Source organism: Equus asinus, chromosome 9 (genome assembly GCF_041296235.1).
Source record: "Equus asinus isolate D_3611 breed Donkey chromosome 9, EquAss-T2T_v2, whole genome shotgun sequence".
Classification (NCBI taxonomy): domain Eukaryota; kingdom Metazoa; phylum Chordata; class Mammalia; order Perissodactyla; family Equidae; genus Equus; species Equus asinus.
Genome location: NC_091798.1, coordinates 25,393,350 through 25,411,787, shown reverse-complemented (window position 1 = coordinate 25,411,787; position 18,438 = coordinate 25,393,350). Strand labels below are relative to the sequence as shown.

At 40.9% G+C, this 18,438-nt stretch overlaps 1 protein-coding gene across 2 annotated transcripts in view; it reads left to right on the top strand.

The window, feature by feature from the left end:
• Window positions 1-18,438, top strand: part of SGCD (sarcoglycan delta) — an 894,446-nt gene that overhangs the window by 241,651 nt on the left and 634,357 nt on the right. The window contains exon 1 of one of the 2 annotated variants that reach the window (XM_070517164.1): window positions 3,932-4,233. The exons of the other annotated variant lie outside the window; for it this stretch is intronic. The gene's annotated coding sequence lies outside the window, so the exon portion shown is untranslated. Of the gene's footprint in view, window positions 1-3,931; window positions 4,234-18,438 lie in introns of those variants that run through there. 2 annotated transcript variants of the gene reach the window in all.

Sequence of the window (18,438 nt, the reverse complement as noted above, 5' to 3'; positions counted from 1 at the left end):
TAAATGTGTATTGAATAAATGAAGGAATAAATGAAAGAGTGAATGAATGACTTCACTTTTCTCTGTTGATGTGGTGACTGGATAGGAAGAGGACTCAGCTATCCCACCACCTGTGGCCAGAGTTTGTCTCTTGTCTGTGTCATGGTGCATGGATCCAAAGGATGAAAAGCTAGCCCAGAGTGGCCACAAGAAAAAGGGAGTGTCCAGTTACTATTAGGAATCAAGGTGTGGAGCCCAATGGGCTAAGAAACCGCAAAAGTAAAGAGTGAAGAATGGAAGGTCAAACTGGATGTTTTCATGGGTGGGGCAGCCCCATGTAAAGTGGTCGGAATGCATCCATCTATGAAGAGAGCAGAACCTGGCATAGTTCATTTGTATTTGGGGTTTCTGATTATGATTTCGCTTGTCAAAATGATTAGTTCCAAAACATTATTGTTCATAACCATCACATTGTGCTTGCTAAAAATGCAAGTTGCAGAACATCTCTAGCAAAGGATTCTGCATCAGTAGGTTCAGGTGGACCAGAGCCCAAACATCTCATTGTGATAGTAAACAGTCAGAGAGGAGACAGGGAGGGGCAGTGGAGAGAAGGAAAAACAGTTTAAAAATCCCTGGCCAACTACAACCTTTTGAACTAATGAAAACCCAAGTATGGTGAACATCTTAGTGACATTACAGCAACTCTGTCAATGGATTCCCTTCAAGCAAGAAGGATGAAACCATTATTACGACAATGACATGTGCTCACTCATCTGCAGTGCATAGTGGCTCCTGCCTTTAACTCATCCATGACGAAGATTAATGCTGATTTTGCATCCCTTGTCTACATTCAGCCCTCACCAAGTGTAAATATCAACCCTGGCCTTTCATGGTTACTCCTTCTTAACTGAGCTCTAAAACAATATACATTGTTAGTCCTCAAACCTATAAATATAAGCATTTTATGTTGTTTTTACAAAATTAATCTTTAGGAGAAGACTATTTTTTTAGAGAGAATGTGGGCGGAAAAGTTGGAGTTAAAAAAAAGAGTTAAGGTGGAAAGCGATGGAGCTACAAAGCTGCCTTAAAAAGACAGTGTATTTACAGCAAGGAAACCACTATTTAAAGACCTGGTTAAGAAACTGGCCTCTCAGATGACCAATTAGATCATAAAGCTGGCCTTGTCCTGATTTCATTATCATGTAGCACAGTGTGTCTCCTGGGGGACTTGTATTTTCTTCCTCAGGCAGCACTTCACAGCTGGGCTAAAAATGCTGCCACATTCTTTTTGAATGCAAGAAACTTGTGACTCCAGACTTGCCTAGGATTTTAACTCTCTTGCCTGAACAGATTGACACAACAACAGATGGTCCACGTTGGATCAGTGCAACTACCTTGGATATTAAGGATCAAACTCTTTGGAATAACAACGAATGCTTTAGGCTTTGTAGACAAGTATCTAATGTACGTACACCTGTGAAAAAGACTCTGCGTCCTATAGTAGAGCTATAAGCTTCTTAAGGGAACGCAGTACCTGGCACATAGCAGTGCTCAGTAAATGCCTGAGGTATAAGAGGAGTTCACTGGGAGAATCCACACTACCGTTCCTCCAGTCTCTGCTTAGGGTAGATCACGTTCCCCGGGAAGCAGACTTGGAGACAGAGATTAGCATGTATTACTTTTATTAAGGAGGGGGCTGTGGGGATCAATACCTGTGGGAGGGAAGGGAAAGGATTGAGCAGATGGAAAATTTGGGATGTGATGCAGTTTCAAAGAAGCCAACCCCATGGGGAGTTAGGAAGCTGGGATGGTTCTCTACAGTAGTCCCTAGTTGAGTTAAGGAAACAGGGCCTTTATTCCCCTGCCTGGACCAGTCACTGGATGTAGGCTGGCTCATAAGGGCAATTCTCAGAGAGCGTTTACAGCTAAGGACTGTCTTCTTGTAACATTCCTGGGAACTGGAAGAATAAATCCTTCATTCTTGAAAGGGGATTTGGGTAATGCCCATAACGTTGTATTCTGTGCTGAGTCTCCACTGGGGCTGGCTCAGGTGGGAGTGTATGTGACCATGAGATGTACTCCTGGTGGTTATGACTGATGTAGACTACTGAAGATTTCTTATCAACTGCACAGACACCTCTCAAAGGCCACTTAGTGCATGGACTGCAAGTGTAATCGCTATTTTCGTAACTCCTTTTAGCCCATATTAAAACTTATTCAACAACTAGAAGGACCCACAACTAGAATATACAACTATGTACTGGGAGGCTTTGGGAAGAAGAAAAAAAGAATATATATAAAACTTACTCATATTTGAAGAAAAACTTATTCATATTTGCTGAGAGGATGCAAAAATAATTCTCTCAGAGAAACACACAAATGAACAAAATCATTTCCTTGAAACATATCATTACCACGTGCTGGGCATGCTGGGGTATAGATGGTCTCTAAGCTGAGTAAGAAGAATGCTCAGTTGCAGGGAACCAGCGGTGAAGGATGGCACCATATGGGAAACCAATGATCCAACTCATAAAATCCACAAAATCATAAAAAAGGGACATAGCAAACTCAGGCTCAATCTGGATCCTTGTCCATCTCTGGAAGATTCTGTCTGGCTCATAAGAGATATGTGACAGTAGGAGGAGGTGATCTCCATTGTCCGGTGGATGGAGGCAAGGGAATCCAGCTGGGAAAAGCTCCAGCCCACAGAGGAGAGGATGGGGTCTGAGTAAGGAGACTGGCAAGAGCCAGGGAGGGGCTGAGTGGCCTGGCCAAAGCGGAACAGAGCACAAGGCTGGGCTCAATGTCAGTGGGAACCTAGAGAACCTGCTGCTTGGTGTGCATATACTCTTTGGCATTGTGTATCATTTGTTTCACATACTCATAAGCTTTGCTGCTACAATGAGATAAAAAACTTTTAGAACACAAGTTTTCATTTCCTTTACATTCTCTTTAGTACCTAGAACAGTACATGGGCTACACTTTTTTTTTTTCTTTTGCTGAGGAAGACTAGTCCTGAGCTCACACCTGTGTCAGTCTTCCTCCACTTTATATTTGGGTCACTGCCACAGCATGGCTGACAAGTGGTATAGGTCCGCATCTGGGATCTGAACCCACAAACTGGGCTGCCAAAGTGGAGTGTGCCGAACTTAACCACTACACCATGGGGCTGGCCCATACAGGCTCTTCTAAACCAACAGTGGGCTGTCTGGTTGGCTGGAAGGAAGGAAGGACAGAAAGAAGGGACCTAAAGGACACAGAGGACCTTGAAGTCCTCCGTTGTCCTAGAATGCTTCTCTGCTCGTTCTTAATCACTGAATGTCTATTCTGCTTTTAGTCCTAAGCTTAAATATCACCTCCTTTAACTTTCTCTCCTAATCAAAGTTATGTCCTCTGTCCCTCTGTTTGCCTCTCATAGCACTTTGTTCTCTTCCTTTAAGGCATCTGTCACAATGTATAAAGATGCATTTGTTTTGTGTGTTTTTCTGTTTACTTTCTGTTTCCTTTCAGATGGAAAGCCGGGTCTCTGTCTGTTTTTCCATGTCAAACTTTGTGTCTGATGCGTGTTCATTCTCAATAAATGTTCGAATGAATGAATGCAATGAAAGCAGAATATAAAGAACTCATATTGGTGAGTAAGTAAATCAAACACTAAATAAAATTCTCAGCTGCTGGTTTTATAGTATATTTCAGCTCTCTGTGAATGAACCCAAAATAAATCTATTTGGACACTGAAAACACTCCTTTCCAATCCCAGTGGACTCGTTTACACCATTGAGGCGAGAAGGCTTTGCCGTTCACAGAGACCAGATCGGAAAACGGCCCCTTGCTGCCCTTCCTCTGGCCGCCTCTCTCTCCAGGTTACCGTTTGTCTCCCAGTGTGTCTGCTCTGTCATTTTATGTGTAATTAACACCGCCCGTGATAAGAATTTCTTTGACAGGTTTCCCAGCCGATTGAGTAAATTTAGAGACCTAATTACCACATGCCTGAACTCTGGGCTTTGCTTTGAGGCCTCAGCTATGATACTGCCGGTGAATGACTTGGTCCAGGCTATTTTCTGGGGGTAAAGCTTTTCTGAAATTATGATGACTCCTATCTCCGAAGTATTTCAAATGCCAGCAATTGAGATTGGGCTCTGAAGCAGAGGATGTGTGGCTTTCTGGACTTAATACAACCCTGAGTTCTGCTGTTTCATTTCAGCCTTGGACAGACAACCGCCAGCGAAGACGAATAGCTCAGCTGGGAAATCTTCGGTAGGCACGTTTCAGTTCATTTTTTTTGGTAGTAGGGAGAAAAGAAATAGGCTGCTGAACAATTAGTGAGATATTACTTGTGTTTCTTAAACATTTTTTTCTGTCTGCAAACAATTCAAGCTTTCATGATCCCACAAGCAATATGGATCAACAATAGCAATGAGGATGATAGTATCTGCCAAATATTTTCATGTGCTAGGCATTACACAGAGCACAACCATATATGTTAGGTCCTTTTCCTGTTCCTTTTTACAGATGAGAAAAATGAGTCTTAGCAATTAACTAACTTTGCTAGCTGGCAGAGCTGTGACTTAAACGCAGTACTTTTGGATTCCAAAGCTCATGCTTTTAACCCTGTGATAGTCTGTCTGTGATCTGCAACTACTTAGGCTGAACTTCTCAGCCAGAATTAAAACTCAGGCAGAGAGCTCCCTTAGGAACCAAACTTTCTCAGGTTTGTCAAGGAAGGGTTCTGGCAAACATACAAAAATTATGTTTTAAAAAAGTGTTGAATTTCTTCTGAGAAATCTGCAGTTTTGGGCAGATTTTAACTCTAATATAACCACGTGATGCATTAGTAATCCCCGGGGTTCTGGGGCCCTTGTATTGTTCCAGTTAGGGCCAGTTTACAGAAACCTGGGGCTCAAGAAGCCTCATCTTGTCTAATTCCTTGTCCCTCTGCTGATATGCTCCTAATCTGTCCATGACAGGTGGCTGCTATTCCAGGCACAAGTGTATCCATGGATGAAAATTCCATGCCCTTCTTCACTGACCTGTTCCAGTCCATTTGTCAGTCTCATTTGCATGACTCTTATTTCTGTCTTTAGAAACACTAAGCAATCTCTCCATGTATAAAGACATTGTTAGCTTAATAATAACATTATTCACATTTGTCAAATGTTTTCCACTTTACAAAGCACATTCACATTCTTGGTCTTCATTTGATCCTGAGTCAAACAGAGCAGGAATTTATTCAGTTATTTACTCAGCAAGTATTTGTTGTGTCTCCTATATACATTAAAATATCATTTCCATTTTGCACATGAGAAAACTAAGGCTCAGAGAGAATCAATCACTTTCTTTGCATCTCTCAGTCTTACAATGCCAAGTTTAGGGCTTTATCTAAACCTGTGAGCGATCTGATGTTTGAAGGGCAGGCCCAGTACTTTGTTTCCTAAGCCAAGGGTTAAAATTTTGAGAGCTTACAGCCCCAGAGACAGACTGAGTATCATTTCATGGAAATAACAGTTTCTATAATCATTAATCAACAAATAGTTCCTTTGCATTAATCAGTGAAGAACTCTTTTCCTTTTGAAGCATGATGCATGTTTTTAGTTTTTTCGTGGAAGATCCTTGGAATGGCCCTCACAAAGCCTCACCATGTAGCCATTGCCTACATCTGCAGCCTAACCCAGTTCTCCCAGCATTTTTACTTTCTCACACTCCTTATGTTCCCTTTTGCTGCAAGGCCTTTGGTGGTCTTTCTGCCCCCAAATCTCTGCACCTCTACGTCCTAGCTACCTATACTGCAGATCTCAGCTTAATTATCAGTGCCTCAGGGAAGTCTTCATCGACACACCCTCACCAGAACCTCTGATATAGACTTTCTTAGCACCAAGCACTTCCCCTACATTTTATTGATCACAGTCTCCTATTACATATGTATTTATGTAAATGTTATTTTTTTAATAGTTCTGTTCCCAACTGGACTGAAAGCACTGGAGGAGATGCCTGCATTTGCTCATCATTGTGAGCTTAGTTCTTGTAAAGGTTACCACCAGTTGCCTGATCAGATGCTTCAAAAATATATATTTGGATGGATGAATTGAAAGAAGGCTCCAATGTTGGAACTTTAATGTTCCTGGGTTAATCGAACAAATCCTGTGTTTTTGATGGCTGGAGCAACAAGTTATCATAAATTTTATAGCTTAAAACAACATCCACTTATTATCTCATTGTTTTCATGGGTCGGAAGTCTGGGCTGATTAGTTAGGTTCTCTGCTTCGAGTCTCATAAGGTCAAAGTCAAGGTGCTGGCGGGCCTGGGCTGTTATCCAGGGGAAGAACTGCTTCTGGGCTCAGCCAGGATGTTGGTAGAATTCAGTTCTTTGTGGTGGTTGGCTATTGGCCAAGAGCTACTCTCAGCTCCTGGAACCCACACTCCCCAGCCTGTGGCAGTGAATTCTCCTTGTGCTCACAACCTTTTGCCTTCCCCTTCTACCTCATCTCTCTGACTTCTTCCCTCTTTTGCTTCTCAGAGCTCATGTGATTACATTGTGCCTACCAGGATACTCCAGGATAGTCTCATCATATTGACGTAACCTAGGGGTTAGGACACAGACATATTTGGGAGACCAATTTTCTGCCTACCATAAATCCCAAGTGCCTATAAATTTGTACGTGACTTATCTTAATTAAGAGAAGAGCATTTATTATAGAATGACATTTGTGTGGATTTCCCCCCACTCCTGCAGTTGCTGTAGAATTTGGTAGATAGTTTCCCTAGAAATGGAGCTAATGAAATCGGGGACTGTGTGGTCTCAAACAATCTAAAATATGGCATTCTCACTTCATTACTTTGGAGTGGTAGCAGTTCACATTAATGCACTGGTTCCTTGCAGAGCAGGAGTGCTGATTGAAGCAGGTTCACGAAATGGACAGAGAGAAGTATGTTTCATGGCAGACAGCTGCCAGCCCCAATAGGTGGCTGTCCCTTTGGAATTGTCCCTCACTTACTTGTAAACACTTTCCCTCTTCCACAGGAATTCTTCCTCTCAGGTGTTTGCCCAAGGTAATAGTCTTTCTCCTTCCTTCAGGTACTTGAGAATTTCTTCCTTGTGATCTCAAACCTCTGGTGCTCTTCCCCTCCTCTTGATACAGTCAGGAGTAGAGGATGAAGGCACCCAGGGGAGATAAGTATTTCAGAGAAAAGATCCAAGTAATTCTTTTGTTCATGCCATTGATTTTGCTGATTTCATTCATTTATTCATTCATTCCCTGTATCTTATGACCACAGATTTTAAAATACTGTTTGTTTTACCCTTTTGTTTGCCCATCCTGGAGATGGTACACTCACTTCAAATATCCATTATCAGGTCAGCGTGGGAAATATTTTGAAAGTTCTTTTGCTCCTGAACATTTTCACTGCATGTTAGCTTGTTAAAAGGATCACTTATTTACCAAACTTATTTCACTAGGACCACACTCCCCCAGCCTGTGTGACACCTGATTAACATGCATGGAGCCAGGGTTCTAGGGAGCACGTGGGAAATGGTGAGGACATGGAACAAGTGAGGTTAAGGATGGTAAACAATACAAGAGGATTCCTGGAGGGCTGACAGGATTATGCATGGAGCACGTGCCCTGGAACAGCTTGCAACACCGATGCACCATTTTGAGAGGTGCAAGGGATGGAAATTGGCAAGAACACACAAAGCTGAGTCAAGGTCAAGAATGGATCATTGGTAGAGGCACAGAATGCCACATTTTATCTCTGTGAAGGAGTAGACAAATCGCTGAGAGCCTAGATTCATGCAAATAGCTCCATGCCCTTCCTTCTGAGACCTCCTTCCACGGTTGTCTCTTTAGAGCTTGCACAGTGATCACCAAAGGCTTTCAAGTTGACCCTTAAGAAGTGTGATTTTACTTCAAATCAAAGGAACAACCATTTTTTAAACACTTGCCGTTTGCAAGGCCCTCCAGTAGGTATGGTGGCAGCGGGCTGGAAAATAGCAAGTATGAGCCACGTTTCCTGACTGCAAAACTCTAATAGAATTGTTGATCAAGGGGCTGGATTCATCGTTCTCATTAAGGTACATTTGCGACTGTTCATAATGACTTGGTAAGAACAGAACGTAGGCGATTCTTGTCCCCGTGCAGTGATGTCATAGGAGAAAGCAAGCTTGAGTGGCATTCAAGGAGAATTAGGTAAGACTTTAGTAAGGACTTAATAGAGACAGCTAACTTCTAAAAAAGACTCATATTCTCATAATTTGAACTTTCATTTATGAATATACTCCCTGAACTTTCCTATCTCAGGTAATAGCATTTAATAGCCCCTCAATCCCACAATCAAGAGAGCTGAGAGTCAATTTTGAGTCTTCAATTTTCTTAACCTTCCAAAGCCACTGGTCTCTAAATTTGGTCTTTCTACCTCCAAAATGTCTCTAAAAACTGCCCTTCTCCATGGGCTGCAGTACCACTGTCCGAGTTTGGTTCCTTGTTATCCTTTGGCTGCTTTAGAGAAATAATCTCCTAATGGTTCTTGTTGCTCGTAATTTTGACCAACTCTAGCCCATCTTCCATTCTGCTTCCAATTATGCACCTAAAACAGAGACCCAGTTATGTCACTCCTTGCTTACAATCCTTCAGAGGCTTCTCCTTGCTTGTAGAATGAAGCACTAGCCTCAGCCTGGTACTTATAAGGCCCTTCATGATCACAGCCTGGCCTTTCAATTGCATCGCCTGCCAGTTCTCATGGCTCACACCAGTGTTTTCTCCATCTGCTGTCTCTTCCAAACACTTTCCCCCAAGGCAGCTATCTATGCTCAAAGTGTTCCCTTCTCCCTCTTCTCTTTTCTCCAGCAAACTCCTATTCATCTTTCCATTTCTAGCTCAAATGTCTGTCTCTAAAGACAGCCTTTTATGATTGATATCTGCCTTCTCCCACCCCACCTCTTTCCTCATCAGTAGTTAAGTATATGTTGTTCATATTTTGGCATGCTGATAACAATGATAATAATGGCAATTTCCATTAATTGACTATGTGTCAGGCTGTGCTGGGCACCACAATTGCACTATCTCACTTAGTCGCCCATCGACCTCGTGAGTAGCTATTATTGTTTCCATGTTATAGATGAAAAGACAGGCTCAGAAGGAATTTAAGTGACTCTTGTAAGTTCCCCAGCTGGCGAATGGCAGAACATGAATTCAAACCCGGATCTTTTTGACTCGAGAGACTGGATTATTTATAGTTGCTTCCTATGGCTTTCCAGAGAGTATGATAACAGGAATGATCCCTGGTAATTAGACTTTCTGGTGCAAATGACTTTCTTTTTCTCTTTGGGTTCCAAGGCCTTCTTTTACTTGAGCATCTATAACAGTGCCTGATCCACAGTAATAGATTCTTAAAGGGTATTTTTTGAGTGAGAGAATGAAGGAACAAATAAATGACTATTAAATTCTAATTCTAATATATATATATATATATACACATACACTAGCTAAGTATATACTTTAAAGTATAGAGTATAGTATTTATTATTATGAAATATGATAAGTGTTTGAAATTTTTATGTTTGGAACAATTCATCCAGGAAACAGGACTAAATACAGAGATGAGTTAGATTTTTATTGCTTTGTTGTGTATCTCTGTCAGTTAGGAATGGCTAAAAATAATGAACTAAATGATGAAATCTGGAGATGATATTTGCTGTCATTGGTTCAGGAACGGCATCTCTGTAATTCTTTTTCTTCCCCTTTGTGTGTTGCCTCATGATCACAAGATGATTGCCATAACTCCAGACATCACATCCACTTTTAAAGCATGCAGAACAGAAAATAAGAATGAGTGGATCCAATCATATCTTTTCCTTTTATTAGGAAAAGATTTTTTCCAAGAGCTCCCAACAGACCTCCATCTGCATCTCATTGGCCACAACCACATCCTAGGGTCGCTCTGGTTGTCTGGGAGATTAGGAAAGTGTATCTCATCTGGGACTAGGTAGAGATCCACCTTGAATGAGGTTAGGTTCCGTTAACCAAAAAAGAAGGGAGCTAGATAATGGGTAGACAACTAATAGTGTCAACCACAGCATGTATGCTATTCCTCTTCATTGGTCAAACTGACTTTCTGCTTTAGTCTCCATTATTTTATAGTTCCAAATTTTCTATTGCCCAATAAGAAAGACAGATATTCAAAATTATAAGAGATGGAGTCAGCGATGTATCGAAGATTAAATGATATTTGCAGGGGGTAAATCTCAGCCCTAATCAGTAACCAGGCAAGTTACACAAACTCTTTAAGCTTCAGTTTCCTCCTCTGTAAAATGGGAATGATAATGATGACATCACAAGATTAACGTGAGGATTCAGTGGAATAATGCACGTTTGCCTGGAACACTGGAAGCATTCAGAAAACTTAACTATTGCCATTATTGTAATTATTATAGTCTTTGAACGGCACATGTTTCTTTCCAATTGACGGTGGAATTTTAACAATAACAGATGGAACCAGTAGACTTATCAAATCCTTGCCATTATTAAAGATTTAAGAATGTTGGGTATTGACCCATTATCTGTCTGCCAAGGTGTTCTTTTCCTCCCTCCAGTGGGATTTTGAACTTTTGTCAATTTTGTGGATTCACAGTCCTAACCAAAAAATCCCCCTGGGCCCTTGAGTATGAGTAAAGCCCACTGAAATCAGTTGCTATTTGTAACTCAAGGGTTGGCAAACTTTTTGGTATGAAGAGCCATATAGTAAATATTTTAGGCCTTGTAGGCTGTACTATCTCTTTTACTATAACATCAAAGTAACCATAGACAATATGTGTGTGCTGCAATAAAACTTTATGCACACTGAAATTTGAATCTCATATAATTTTCATGAGTTATGAAATCTTATTCGTAGATTTCTTTTCAACCATTTAAGAATGTGAAAACTACTCTTAGCCATGCATGCAAAGTAGGTGGCTCACTTGAATCGACCTGTAGGCCATTGTTTGCCAAACCCCGGTTTTACTTAATGTCATTGTCATCTTTTCTATCATACTAGGTTAAAGTTATCATTCACTCCCTCATCCCTGAAATCTACTTCCTAATTAAATACTGTGGATTTGGGCCAGCCCCGTGGCCAAGTGGTTAAGTTCGCACTCTCCACTTTGGCAGCCCAGGGTTTCACTGGTTCGGATCCTGGGCACGGAGGTGGCCCAGCTCGTCAGGCCACTCTGAGGCAGCATCCCACATGCCACAACTAGAAGGACGCACAACTAAAATATGCAACTATGTACTGGGAGGATTTGGGGAGAAAAAGCAGAAAAAGAAAAAGAAGACTTGTAACAGTTGTTAGCTCAGGTGCCAATCTTTAAAAAATAAATAAATAAATAAATAAATACTGTGGATTTCATCATTGCCAAGTGGAATTTTAATGTGCAAATTACTAATTCCTATTATTGGAATGATTACATAGTATTCAAGAGCAATGAAATTTACTTCACATTCTGTAATAGATAATGGAGCTTTAAATAAATATAATTCAATATAATTAAAATGTTCTTAGTTTATGAAGAAGCAAGAAATAACATCGCATCTTCAACAGGGGTGAGCACCATTCATCTGATGAGCCACCCCTGTGTGGCCACCTTATCTCTTTGTGTCCTTAGGCTGGGCATATATAACACAGAACTGAAACACCCTTGCATATTTTGCAACATGAAGAATCGTGGTTTGACTTGTAGAATTCCTCCAGGAGTAAATAAATGCTAGACTGATAGCTTGAGAATAAAAATGAGACCGCATTTGTTCCTTCCTTTTGTTCAATTTCTTCACTCTTCCAAACCAATTACTCAGGCCCCACCACCACTTCTGGGCAGCAGCTTTGAAGTCTTGAAACTCATTGTGTCAGGTTGAAAATGAGAGACAACAGCTGTCAGAGCCAGCATCTGATGCCTTTGACTTGTTTCTGTGTAGCGAAAGAAAGCGAGCTTGCAAACTGTACAATTGAGAGGATTCACCGTTCTTCAGCTAAAGGTTCCAGGCAGCTCTGAGATAGCATTGCTTTCCCCGAAGCTGTTTTGCACAAAAACATACTGTTTTATTTTCCTGCAGCTACAGCAGCATGTTTAATACCAATAACAGTACTGAAACGAGGCAGCCATGGAATTTCTGAATATAACGTATAAAGACTGGAAAAATAGCAGGGCTTTTATGAGATATAAAGATATATATATATCTTTGTTTATTCTTCTTCCATCTGTGGTGGATAAGGAAAGCACATGTGTGATCCTATATGATGTTATTATAGACAACTGTGATGTTTCTGGGGTAGGGTGCAGTTGCCATATGAATCTAATAGGAAAATATGACAACATTGCAATGAATGTACGCATTATCATTTTAGTTATTTGTCAGCTCCATCTCTTTTTATTCATACATAATTTTAGAATTTTTCTGCCTTCTTGGCCCCAGAGCTTTTCCCAATCTTCAGTCTCTGTATTGAATGGACCCGACCCATTGAACAATTACTAACCTTTATTGAATGCTACACCAAGCTCCATGCATCTTATCGTTTAATTCGTGCAGGAACCCTTTGTAATAAGTGTAATTATTAGTCCCATTTTTGAGATGGGGGAACTGAGACAATGTCTGAATAATTTGCTGAAGTAAATGGAGGAGCCAGGTTCCAACCCCAACTCTTGGTGACCATTTCCTATGCTCTTTACCAGCACCCTACGAAATGTGCTATGCTTGTTTCTCTAAGCTGGCAGTTCTCAGGCATGAGCATGTCTCCAAATCACTTGCAGCACTTGTAAAACCCATCTCCAAAGCGTGTGATTCAGTAGTCCTGAGGTAGGACCCAGGAATCTGCATTTCAGTAATTTCCTGGGTGATGCTGATGCTTCTGGTTCCAGACCCACATTTGAGAACCACCATTTAAGTCACCTCTCAAGTCAGTGATATCATCCTCTGTGCCTAATTGTTTCATATCCGTGCAAAGGCTTTGAAGGTATAACTTGCTACCTAAATGAAAAGCACTATGCTCTTTAGAGCATTATCTGAGCCAAGCAAGTGCCATATCGTGGGTACACACAATATCCACAAGCAGACACACACACACACGAGAATAATTGGTTGGATACTTCAAAGTTCCATTAAAGGCTTTCCCTGCTTTGCATGGCTTGCTTGTGCCTGGGGAGGGTGAGGCATTTTCCTGTGATTGGCAGGTTAATCTCTTAAGGACCCAGCTGTCTTTCTTAAACAGCATAGTGAGGTGCATGGCACTGAGTGTGAATTCAGGCTCAAAGAAGTCACAGTGAACGAAGTTCACAGCCAACAGCGGGTGGCTACCAAAGAAGATTGCTATTTCACAGGTGTCACCCCAAGCTCAGGAGGGAGCAGGAAGTGTGATCAAGCAACTTAAGAAAGATTACATGACATGCTAAAAGGGAACGGCAGCAATGCCTAGGAAGAAACTCTTTTGAATAAAGATTATTTTTCACAGGTGATGCTCAATGTCTGATGATAAGCATTCTTTTGAACTCTCTGTTCATTTGTAACTATCGTCTGCCTTCCTTCAGAAACTTTCTTTTTTTAATATCCCATTATAGAATGCTGGAAATACCTCTGAGATGGTTTAAAAAAAAAAAAGGTGATTATATGCTTCATTGCCATTCTTTGTCTTTATTCCTGCTCTCTAAATTGAAAATGTTAACTGTCAGCCAAGATAATAAATATTTTGGCTTTTGGCACTCTACATGTTTATGTTAAAATATAAGCTGTGGTTCCTTATTGTCTACAGAAAATTTTAAAAACCAAACTAGTGAGTTAGGTGTGCCAAAAATTTATTAAGCTCTGATCAAAGTATAATTGTGGCAGGCACTGCTCTTAAATAAATGTATTAGATTCTCTTCCTGTAATGCATGGTCTCAATCTAGAGGACCGGAGGCCTCATATAATGGATTGTTAAGAAAAGCTTTTCAGAGAAGATAGAATTTGAACTGAGTCTGGAAAATAAGTAAAAGTGGACCTGACACAAGAAGAAAGATTTTTGGTGTTTGTTTTCCTTCCATTCAACAGATATTTAATGAACATCTAACAGGAGGCTGGGTGCTGTGCTGGGATGAGTAGCTCATAGGTGGTGGTGTCTGCCATTTTGGAGTTCAGTTTGTTGGAGGAGATAGACATCAAACAAAGAATCCCACAGATAATTACTCTATCCTCATCACAATAGGAGGTGGATGAAAAGGAAATCCAGGACCCCATGACAACACAGCATAGTGAGAGAATGATCTAATCTGTGGGGTCAGAAAAGGCTCTGGCTCAAGCTGAGACCTGTAGGAAGGGGGAGAGTTGACTGGATTTTGGGTAAAGGAAGATGTTCCAGAATGAGCAAAACCTTAAGAATTGAAAGAGCTTAGTGATTAAAAGGAGGTAAAAGGCCCATGTTGCTGAGGAGGAGTGGGATGAGACCAAAAGGCAGGCAGGACCAAATTGGGCATGGGGGCTGAGTAAAGCAAGATAAGGATTTTAGGGAGAATGAATAAACGTGGGTCAACCAATCCTCAGGGCCTTCTGGTACGGCATAATCAGAAAGTTCTTTTTTTTTTTTTAATGAGGAAGATTAGACCCTAGCTAACATCTGTGCCAATCTTCCTCCACTTTTTTTGTATGTGAGTTGCCACCACAGCACAACTGACGAGTGGTGTAGGTCCACACCCAGGATCCAAACCCTTGAACCCAGGCTGCCAAAGCAGAGCACGCCAAACTTAACCACTACGACAGAGGACTGACTCCAGAAAGTTCCGTTGTTTAATCTGGTCTTTTGAATGCTGTTATTTTACTATTGCAATTATTACTATTACTATTATCATTATTATTTTGGTTTCCTCCTGATACTGAGGGAAATCATTTTGAAAATTACAGCTTGCCTCATCTGTACTGAGAGGGACCAGTATCTTTGTATAGATCCCTTTCAGCAAGATCTCCTGATGATCCAGATGATCAATCAGAGTTTGAGAATTGCTGGACCTAAATGGTCTTGGTGCACAGCAGACTCTCAGTTCAAGTTTGTAAATAAACAAATCAATGGATTGTTTTTGGATGGAGCAGTCCCTACCTTAGTTCAAGGGAGCAGCATATACTCTGGGAAGATTGCCTGCATTGACTGAAATGAACTCATCTCACAGTGCCATGTGCATACGAGGTACTCAGTCAAAATCTGTTGAGTGACTATTTTAAGTCTGCATAGAATCACAAACACTTTGAGTCATCTTTGTCTCATGCTTTTTTTATTCTGAGCCCAATACAACTTATGGATTTCATTACCAAAAATATTGTGAAACATAAACTAACATACTGTTGGAATAAACTAGAAGTTGCTGTTATTATACGTTTGTCATTACTTCCTGACTGGAGCCTTGATAACCTGTGACTATTATTACTTAAAGTCAAGTCCACTAGGAAGTTTTTTCCCTATCATGTTAAATTACCCTCTTAAAAGGAGATTGTATTCTGAACTCTCCAGAGGCGTGCTTTTTGATAAGGTTGGAGGATAAGGATTCAACTTTCTCCCTTCCTTTTCTGCCCTATCTCATTTCTCTCTCTATATTAGCCTGGAGATTGTTGTGTCCCTTTTCCACCTCCCTTGTGGTTGAATCTTCAAAGCTCTCAGATCCCCTTTCTGAATTGGCATATATCTTTGAATTTTAATTTTCATCCTCTTCCCACAAAGTTCATAATTTATTTTCTTTTCAGGGTTGGATGCCAATTTAAAATTAAGACTAGAGTTTTGTCATCATGAAAAGCAAACTGAATCAAATAGAAATAGACCTCTTAAAACCTTGCTCCCTCCTTTCTTACTGTTCTGTGCGCGCTCTGGAGAATTTATCCCTCTGGTTTGGTACATGTTATACAAATGACTTCCAGTCTGTTCTTTTTGCTGAGGAAGGTCATGATCCACGTTCTTCACTAGGGCTGCCTCGGGTGGTGCAGATTTAGAAACAGCAGCTTGTCCCTTCTCTTTTTAATAAGGGAAAATTTCATGAGAATATTGAAAAATTAGCATCACTAATCTATGAGAACCCTTCCTGCAGGCAGAGGGAAAAAGAACCTAAACACATTTTCATATCATTGATGAGCACTAATTTGTGAAAATGTAATGCCAAGAGAAACAACATAATCAGGAATTCCTCCTCCACAAGGTGAAATGAACCAGAGCTGATTGAAATTATGAGTACTCCAAAGCTTTGTATCCGTTATCTGCAGCTGGGTAACAAACTATTCCATCACAGTGGCATAAAGCAACCAGCTTACTATGCTCGTGATTCTGTTGATGAGGAATTCAGCAAAGGCATGAGAAAGATTGATTTTCTCTACTATAAAATGTCTGGAGCCTCAGCTGGAAAGACTGTAAGTCTGGGGTTGAATTGATGGCTGGAGCCGGAACCACCTATGGAATCATGTATTTATATTTCCTCTATTTCTGATGCTTTGACATCTGGGGCCTTCCTCATGCTAGAGGCACTGCTCCTCCAAGGTTGAGCTATTTCCTAGAGACAGTAGACACTTGTCCTGCATAAAAGCACCCCTTTCATATGCATACCAAGTGATCTAGAGCCCATACCCCAACTACCTCCTTTATCAGGCTCTTATACAGGCATACCTCAGAGATAGTGCAGGTTTGGTTCCAGACCACGGCAATGATGCAAATATCGCAATAAAGCAAGTCATTCAAATTTTTTGTTTCCCAGTGCATATAAAAGTTATATTTACACTAGACGATGGTCTATTAAGTGTGCAATAGCATTATGTCTAAAAAAACAATGTACATACTTTAATTAAAATATACTTTATTGCTTGGGCCAGCCCAGTGGCACAGCGGTTAAGTTCGCACATTTCTCTTTCGTGGCCTGGGGTTCACCAGTTCAGATCCCGGGTGTGGACATGGCACAGCTTGACAAGCCATGCTGTGGCAGGTGTCCTACATATAAAGTAGAGGAAGATGGGCACAGATGTTAGCTCAGGGCCAGTCTTCCTCAGCAAAAATGAGGAGAACTGACAGCAGATGTTAGCTCAGTGCCAATCTTCCTAAAAAAAAAAAATTCACTGCTAAAAAATATCAACCATCATCTGAGCCTTCAGCAAGTCATAATCTTTTTGCTGGTGGAAGGTCTTGCCTCCATCTTGATGGCTGTTGACTGTTGAGGGTGGTGGTTCCCGAAGAGTGGGGTGGCTGGGCAATTTTTTAAATAAGACAACAATGAAATTTGCCACATCAATTGTGTCTTCCTTTCCTGAACTATTTCTCTGTAGTATGTGATGCTGTTTGATAGCCTTTTATGCACAGTAGAACTTTCAAAATTAGAGTCTATCCTCTCAAACTTTGCTGCTACTTTATCAAATAAGTTTGTGGAATAGTTTAAATCCTTTGCTGTCATTTCAACAATCTTCACAGCATCTTCACGAGGAAGGGAGTCCATCTCAAGAAACCACTTTCTTGGGGCCAGGCTGGTGGTGCAGAGGTTAAGTTTGCACATTTCACTTGGCAGCCCGGGTTCACCGGTTCAGATCCTGGGTGCAGACCTATGCACTGCTTGTTAAGCCATGCTGTGGCAGGCGTCCCACATGTAAAGTAGAGGGAGATGGGCATGGATGTTAGCTCAGGGCCAGTCTTCCTCGGCAAAAAGAGGAGGATTGCTGGCTGATGTTAGTTCAAGGCTAATCTTCCTCAAAAAAAAAGAAAAAAGAAAAGAAACCACTTTCTTTACTGATCCATGAGAAGCAACTCCTCATCTATTAAAGTTTCACATGAGATTACAGCAATATAGTCATGTCTTCAGGCTCCATTTCTAATTCTAGTTCTCTTGCAGTTTCTACCACATCTGCAGTTGCTTCCTCCACTGGAGTCTTGAAACCCTCAAAGTAATCCATAAAGGTTGGAATCAACTTCTTCCAACTCCTGTCTTAATGTGTATATTTTGACCTTGTCTCATGAATCACAAATATTCTTAATGGCATCTAGAATGGTGAATCCTTTCCAGAAGGTTTTCAATTTACTTTGCACAGATCCATCAGAGGAATCACTGTCTATGGCAGCTACAGCCTAACCAAATGTATTTCTTAAATGATAAGTCTTGAAAGGCAGAATGACTCCTTGATCCATGGGGTGAAGAATGGATGTTGTGTTAGCAGGCATGAAAACAGCATTGATCTCATTGTACGTCTCTAGCAGAGCTCTTGGGTGACCAGGTGCATTGTCAATGATCAGTAATATTTTGAGAGGAATCTTTTTTTCTGGGCAGCAGGTATCAACAGTCGGCTTAAAATATTCAGTAAACCGTGTTGTAAACAGATGTGCTGTCATCCTGGCTTTGTTGTTTCGTTTCTAGAGCACAGGTAGAATATATTTAGTATGATTCTGAAGGGCCGTAGGAGTTTTGGAATGGTAGAGGAGCATTGGCTTCAATTTGAAGTTACTAGCTGCATTAGCCCC